Source organism: Capsicum annuum, chromosome 1 (assembly GCF_002878395.1).
Source record: "Capsicum annuum cultivar UCD-10X-F1 chromosome 1, UCD10Xv1.1, whole genome shotgun sequence".
NCBI lineage: Eukaryota > Viridiplantae > Streptophyta > Magnoliopsida > Solanales > Solanaceae > Capsicum > Capsicum annuum.
In genome coordinates this window covers 123,781,186-123,789,193 of record NC_061111.1, presented here as the reverse complement: position 1 = coordinate 123,789,193, position 8,008 = coordinate 123,781,186, and positions in this window count along the sequence as shown.

The window sequence follows — 8,008 nt, the reverse complement described above, 5'->3', positions numbered from 1 at the left end:
GTGACCCTCAGCACCGTGTGGCATCTCAGGACTCAATTTTTGAGGCGTTACAGTGAGTCCTAACTAAATTAGTAAGTTTGTGTCTTGATTTTTATCTGATTATAAGTGTCTCACTATGAGCCTTGAAGATATGTTATCAGTCGTTAGGTGACATCGTAGGATGTCTGGTGATGTTAGGTGTATTTATGCACTCTAGTGTTATTAATCTCTCTTGTTTAATCTTATTTTGAAGATAACTTGTGTGATTAATGTGTTAATTATGATATAAAGAAGCATATAAGTGTTCAAGGACGTGATTACAATGGTCAAAAGTGTTTTCCAAGAAGTTTGTACTTAATTGAGTCATTTAGAGTTCAATCGAGATAACTAATTTTACTAGCTTAAGCTAGGTATGTGTCTAGTTGGTTTCATGGAATTCTAGTGAGTTTAATGAATTACAAATGATTTAAATGTGTGATTATATATGGAAAAACTTGTTGTTGATGGGAAAAGTTCAATTTTATTAAGTGTAAAGGTGGTACAATAAGTTGAAGATCAATATGAACTAGCCTAGTAATAGCTCTTGTTTTGATTCATCGTTATGGATATTGTGTTGTTATGATCTCTAATCTGTGGTGTGTGATTATGTAGGAAGATTTGTGAGATGGATATGGTGATATGCTTATGATATAAAGTCTAGAAATCCATTGGAAATACACCACAATACAAGGGATGAAAGATTGGACGATAAAGACAACCAAAATTTGGATGGCAAGTTAAAGTGGCTGCCCATGAGAAGCATGCATCGCCCCTATATTACGGTGAAATATTGCAGGCGCATCCCCCTCTATTGTGGTGCACAAGATCCTGCACAGCCCCCTCTATTTCGGTGCACTAGAGTAGCAGAGCCCCCATTAGTGCGGTGTACTAGGAAGCGGTGCCCCCTCTACTCCCATGCTCAAATTGTTGGAATTATTCTACTCCTACACGGGTTGTGATTGGAGCATTATAAATTCCACTTGTTGTACACATTATGGGTATCTTTTGATGTCTTGGAACATTAAGGAGCTGATACTACACATCTTCTTAGGATTACATTATTTTATTTAGCAGTCTATTAGATTATATCATGAATTCAACCTTTTGGATCATGATTATGATGATGAGTGGCTAAGACCTCCCTTTCCGGGGTTAAAGCCAAGAACATGAGTACTATTGCTATGAATTGATTTTGTTTGATTTGCTTATCATTATTGGTTGTTTTTTTATTCTTGATTTAACTATTTTGAGGATTGATCACCCTTAGAATACACCAATTGTCAACCTTGTGATCTCGAGAGAGGGAATAGGTAGATAAAACATGGGGATGAACAAAGTGTGGTTTGTATTCTTTTATGAAAGAAGGAATTCAAATTAGTTTCTAGGATAGAGATGTACCTAGAAGCCTTACTTGATCAAACATAGGATGATAGTTTAAAGAACTTAATTGTATTATTACATCTCCGCTAAACGATGTAGTTGTAATGTCCAAATTAGGTAAACAGTTAGAGGTCGGAAGACCATGATCATTCAGTTAAACCTATAAATCAACAACCAAGATAATCAAGTTAACGAATGAAGTTCAATAACGTAGTATGTTTGTTCAAAGTTCTTTAACCTTGAGCTTTACTCCATTCATTGTTTTAAGACTTTATTTTACGCATTATGTACTTTACTTTAGTTTACAAATCTCCAAACTCTTTTTGGTTACCTTTGCATCAAATTAATCTTAGAAGTTAAACTAGAATTGACTAGTTGTTGCAACGAGTCCCTGTGGGATCAATATCTGTCTTTCTTGAAGGCCACTATTACTTGGTAGACCACATATACTTGCATGTGCGCTGTCAAGTTTTTGGCGCCGTTGACAGGGATTTGTAATTTGGCAATTGTTTTTTCTTTAGTTTTGCTCTTTAGACTTTTTTGGTGTTTATACCATTGGTATTAGTTTTGTATTTGTAGGAAACAGGTATACAAAGTAGTAATTGTCAAGGGACCAGGACTTAGTTGAACCAAGCTCCGAACTTGAGCAACTTTTCTATCAACGAAGGAGAGAAACGATCCTTCTCCCCCATATTCCTTAAATTGCAGAAGATCAAGAAAATCCTGCTCTAATGGCTGGAGAACAAGAAGCCTGCAGGACAGTCAGAAAAGTGGCAATCCCACTTCCAACCAATTTGACCTCCATTTTTCAGAAGCCGAAAGCTGGAGGTAATTTTGAGCTTAAACAGAATATGGTACAACTTCTGATTAGAAGTGAAAAGTTCATAGGGCTTTCACATGAAGATCCACAGGTTCACTTACGAAAGTTCCTTGAAATCAGTGTTACCTTCATTCCTACAAGGGTGAATGCAGATTATGTAAGGATGACGCTATTCCCCTTTTCACTATTGGGGGAAGCAAAAAAGTGGTTAAATACAGAGCCGGCAAATTTAACCACATCATGGGACAACATGGTTCAAAAATTCATTATCCAATTTTTTCCTTCTGGTAAGACTGTGAGACTTCGCAGTAAGATAGTGAGATTCAAATAAAATCTAGAAGAGAATCTTTATAATGCTTGAGAGTGCTTCCAAGCACTTCTTCGGGACTGTCCATATCATCAACAGTCCAATGAGGTAGTTGTTCATACTTTTGTAGAGGCTCCTAACCATAATACAAAAATTTTGTTAGATTCAGCTGCAGGTGGTCAATCTCTTGAGATGACTTATGATGAGTTGTACACTTTATTGAACCGCATAGCTCAACGGAATACTGAGTGGCATTCATACTCGAGAAGCGCTACTAAAAGAATTGCAGGTGTATTAGAGGTTGACCAATTTACCGCCATATATGCTCAGATCTCTGTATTGCAAAGTAAAATAAGCAGTCTGAAGCAAGGAGTAGCACAACCTTTAGCCACAATTAATTCAATCCAACAAGTTGTAGGTTGGTGTGAAGTATGTGGTAATAGTGGCCATTCAGAAACTATGTGTGCTACAAATTCAGAATTTTTAATATATATATATATATATGTAATGTTCAATGTCCTATTATGGTAACGCCTACAACATGAAGTGGTAGACTCAGCCACCAATGCAGACATGGAATGCCCCACAGCAACAGGCTCCTCCAAATCAGTTAACTAGCAATGTGAAGGAGATGATGAAAAAACCTTTAAGTTGGTCAAGCACAAGTCAATAGGTAGAATTAAAGAATCAGCAAGCGGCCACAAGAATACTAGAGTTGCAGTTGGGGAAGTGACAGCGCCCAAGCGCAAATTCAAGTGCAGGTGGTCTTATCAAGTAGTAAAGTGGCCTAATGAAAGCCAAGTATCGATACCACAGAGACTTGATTTATCAACGATTCGATTCAGTTCCCAATTCAGATTCAATTGATGTAAGAATAATCAAAAGAGAGAATTGAGTTTTTAAATGAAAGTAAAGTAAATAATGCGTAAAGTAAAGATCTTAAAATAATCAATAGGAGAAAACCCAGGGTTAAATCACTTCGACAATCATACTACATCTTGAATTTCATTTATTAACTCACTCATCTTGGTTGTGTATTTGTAGGATTAATTGCATGATTATGGTTTTCCAACCTTTAATCCTTTACCTAATTTGAACCTTACAACTAAATCGTTGAGTAGGAATGTAATGATCCAATTAGGTTATTAAAGTTATCATCCTACGTTGAATCAAGTAAGGCTCCTAAGTAAATCCCTTTCCTAGGTACTAAGTTCAATTATTTATTTTATAAAAGAATACACCCATATACTTTGTTCATCTCCATGTTTTATCCCCTACTTCCTCTCGCGAGATCAAAGGTAGACAATTGATATATTCAAAGGGTCGCGAATCCTTAAAATAGTTAAATCAAAGATGAAGACACAACCAATATTGATAAGCAAAATTTATGAACTTAATTCAAAACAAAAGTAATCATGTCTTTGGCTTTAACCCCGCAAAAGGGCGTTTAGCCATGCATAGTCATAATCACGAAATAGTAATTAACGACTAAAAACATGAATAAACTAAATAAAAATAATAAAAACCTAATGAAGAAGTTGTAGTAGCCCCTTGCTCTCTAAAATAGGCTTAAAAATGTGTAAAAACGTGATACAACATGTAATTATAGTATAGGATCAATCCCTTTCCATGTTGAACAAGAAAACCTTTAGTTATTAAGCTCGGAACTAGGTGGGGAGCCGCCCTGGGTAGACCCCCGCTCTAGGTGAGGCGTCGCCTCCAAATCTCCCTACCTCTCTGGAATTTGTTGTTCATAATTTTTCGAACGCGCAGGATCACTAAAATGATCCCACATCGCGGGCTAATCTCCTTTAGGACTGCCACACGCCCATGATATTCTAGGGGTCCAAAAGTGTGTCAATCTGTGTATTATGCCTTCATTGAGCCATTCCGAGCCTTTTTGAGTTATTCCCACTTGATTTGAAGATTGTATATCCTTCATATATCATCATAATCCATTAAAAAAGCATCCTATAGTATTAAACACAAAAATTTAAAGCTCAAAATAACACAACATCCAACACAATGAACTACAAACACGAGCTAGGCATAATCTAATTTCACTTTGATCTTTAACTCATTGTTTGGACCCTTGGCTTGATCCAATTGACCCTTGAGCATTATAAAAAAGTTGTTTAACATATAATTACACATAAAAACCATTTGGAACACTTTAAACACAATAGAATCTACTGGAATCAACTAGACAAGCACCTAGCTTAAGCTAGTAACACTAATTTTTTGTGTTGAACTCTAAATGAATCTTTTAGGTACAAACTTATTTGAAACTCACTTTGAACATCATAAAAACATGATTTAACACTTTGACACTCATTTATCTCATTATTAACTCATATATCACATGAATCATCCTCAAAACAAGGCGAAAAAGGCTAAAATAGTGATGCTAGAATGCATAAATACACCCAACATCACCATCCCACACTTAAAGACTTGTTCGTCCTTGAACAACTCTTCACTCTAAGTATCATGAGCTAAAGATTATACACTTCTACTAAATGTGATACACTCAAGCTAGTACTACAATGACTACACCGATTGCAAGTATACTTAGAATGTTACAAATATAATTGAAAGCTTATGAACACTACTCCAAAACATCCTAGCCTCAAGAATTGACTCTCCTAGTTGGTAAAATCATGCTCATCATTCAATCAAGTACATCATACAGATCACCCACATTTATCAAATATGTTCCCCTCATAATAAGAGAGTTTCCCATAATCACTCATAATTACGCAATTTATAATATGATGGGTACAAGAATCAAATTATGCTCACCCTCACAAGGGATTCACAAGTTACACACAATGAACCATAGGCTTTCCCTTAGTGTAATGCTTCATTAATAGTTGAATATAAAGCTTAAGATCAATTAGGTCTTTTCTAAGTTGTAATGTAGGCTAAGGGATGGGTAGGGACTATTTGAGATTAGTAACTAACATCTCTAAGTTATTTATTTAATACACTATATTATACAATTAGAACCAATCTACCACAACCCATTTATATCATTTTTTTTTCTACCCCATTCTTTTATTTTGCCCCATCTCTTTTAGGCATTTTCACAAACACATGTTGGACATATTATTTATTCCTTCAAGATTCAATTTTTCTCATTCTCTACAATCATGGGAATATTTATAACACCATTTATATCAATCCCAACCACCACACATCAATTATAAACACTAATAACTATTACCTTAGGACATCAATTTTACCCTTTTGTTCTTCAATTTCTCAAACTCCTTTCTCAATTATTTTTTTACTTAAAGCACTTAGGAGCTTTTTGGATCAAATTATGGTTTAACAAAGAAGGGGATTAGACTACATATGAAGCTACCAAAGATAAGGCTAAAGACTTAATGGGGGTTAACTAGGATAATACACAATGGGTAGGACATATGGAAGGTATAAAACAAGGCTATCAAAGAAATGCCTATATTATCTCTAAAACTCACATTCTTTATTTCGCTTCACACACACCAGGAATGTTCTAGACATCACATACAACAAGGAATATACAAATACCTTACATCACACATGGCATATGCTCAACTCAATAGGATCTTCATAGACTCACAACCAAATAATAGCATGAATTCAAAATTAAGCCAACAAGTACAAGAGTATAAAACATGATCCTAAGAGTCTCAAAATTGGCAATTCACTCAATCAACATGCTTTTACAAACAAACCCACTTGCATTATGTAATCAAAAATAGCACCAACAAGAATATCTCATGCGAAAAATGTTAAATTGAGCAAAAAATTGGGAATTTCCCCACCCCACACTTAAAAATCTAGTATGTCCCCAAAGTGAATTTTAAAGGTAAGATATAGAAATACTCTTGAAGGCCTCTAGGCCTTGCTAGTTGCATCTCTTTGCATAAAAGTGGTCCATAGGACCCCACACTCAGTCTTCTTCATGATTCTTAGCTTAAGTTTATGGTACTTAGACTTCCCATTAACCTATGACTCAACCAAAAACAAAAACTAAGTGAAGTAAAAACTAAAAAACTAAAAAAAAAACATAACTAATTAACTTGGGTTGCCTCCCAACCAGTGCTTAATTTAGTGTCGCGGCACGACCCAGCTCCACTCAACCATATTCCTTCATATTTTTCATCACACTTGGATTCCATCTTCTTATCTTTCTCACCCCTTTTGGTGTGAATTCTCAAGTGCAACAGATTTTTTAACTTTAGCCTTTTCAAGCTCATCAACTTCCATCATGATAGGCTTAGAAGATAGAGTCTTAGGATACTCAATCAGGTTGTTTGAAGAGGTCTTTTGTGGATTAGCCACCCCACATTTATCCCCTTAATAACATTGACCATACATAAATTTTTAACTTGGGACGTAATTGTGGGTGCTTTGTATATATCAAACACCACCTCTTCATCCTCTACCCTTATTTTGAGTGTGCCTTTTTTAACATCAATTAATGCTCCTACGGTTGCTAAAAATAGACACCCCAAGATGATTGGTACTGGTTTATCTACCTCAAAATCAAGAACAATAAAGTCAACATGTATAATGAATTTACCAACCTTTATAAGGACATCCTCAATTATTCCATCCAGATATGTGAATAACCCGTCTGCCAGCTACAACACCACAATGGACGGTCTTGGCTCTCCTAAGCCCAATATTCTAAACAGTGATAGAATCTATTTTATGCTTGCTCCTAAGTCACTTAGTGCATGGACCACTTTACACGCAACTTGGATTGGGATAGCAAACTTCCCCTAATCTCTCAATTTTCTTGGGGATTTTTTGAGTCATCACAGCGTTATACTCTTTAGTGAGTGTTATTACTCTCGTGTCTTGCAATTTTACCTTCTTCGCCACCACATCCCTTAAATACTTTGCATACTTGGGCATACTCTGCAAAATATCTAAAAGAGATAATTTAATATGAAGATCTTTAAATGTTTCAAAGAACTTTTTAAACAGTGCATCCTCCTTAGCTTTGATGTACTTCTAAGAGAAGGGTAGTGGCAGTGTCTTCTTCTTTTCTGATTTAAAATTTTTTTCTTTAAGTACTCATACTTCCTTGAATTTTCAGCAACTCTGTTATTTACTTGTTGGGTCACTATATCAGCATCTACCTAATTTTTTGCCTTGGGAAGTTCTCCTTGAAGCTCCTTATCGCTCCTCAAGGTAATTGCTATGGCTTGCTTTGGATTTTCTGTATCAGCTAGCAATCCACCTTGTGGCCTAGTATTTACTGCTTTCTAATTTTTTCCCATGTGAAACTCTAGACTTCTTGTGGCTGCTTGAAAATTTTTTAAGTTTGCAGCAATCTGTGTCTGATTAGGTAAGATCTTTTCTTATCATCTCCTCCATATTACTGCTTGACTGATTTGGTTGGGTCTCTGGCTATGGGGTGTTCCATGGATGAGTCTGCCACTTCATCTTGTAGGCATTACCATAATTTGTCCTCTGAGCATTGC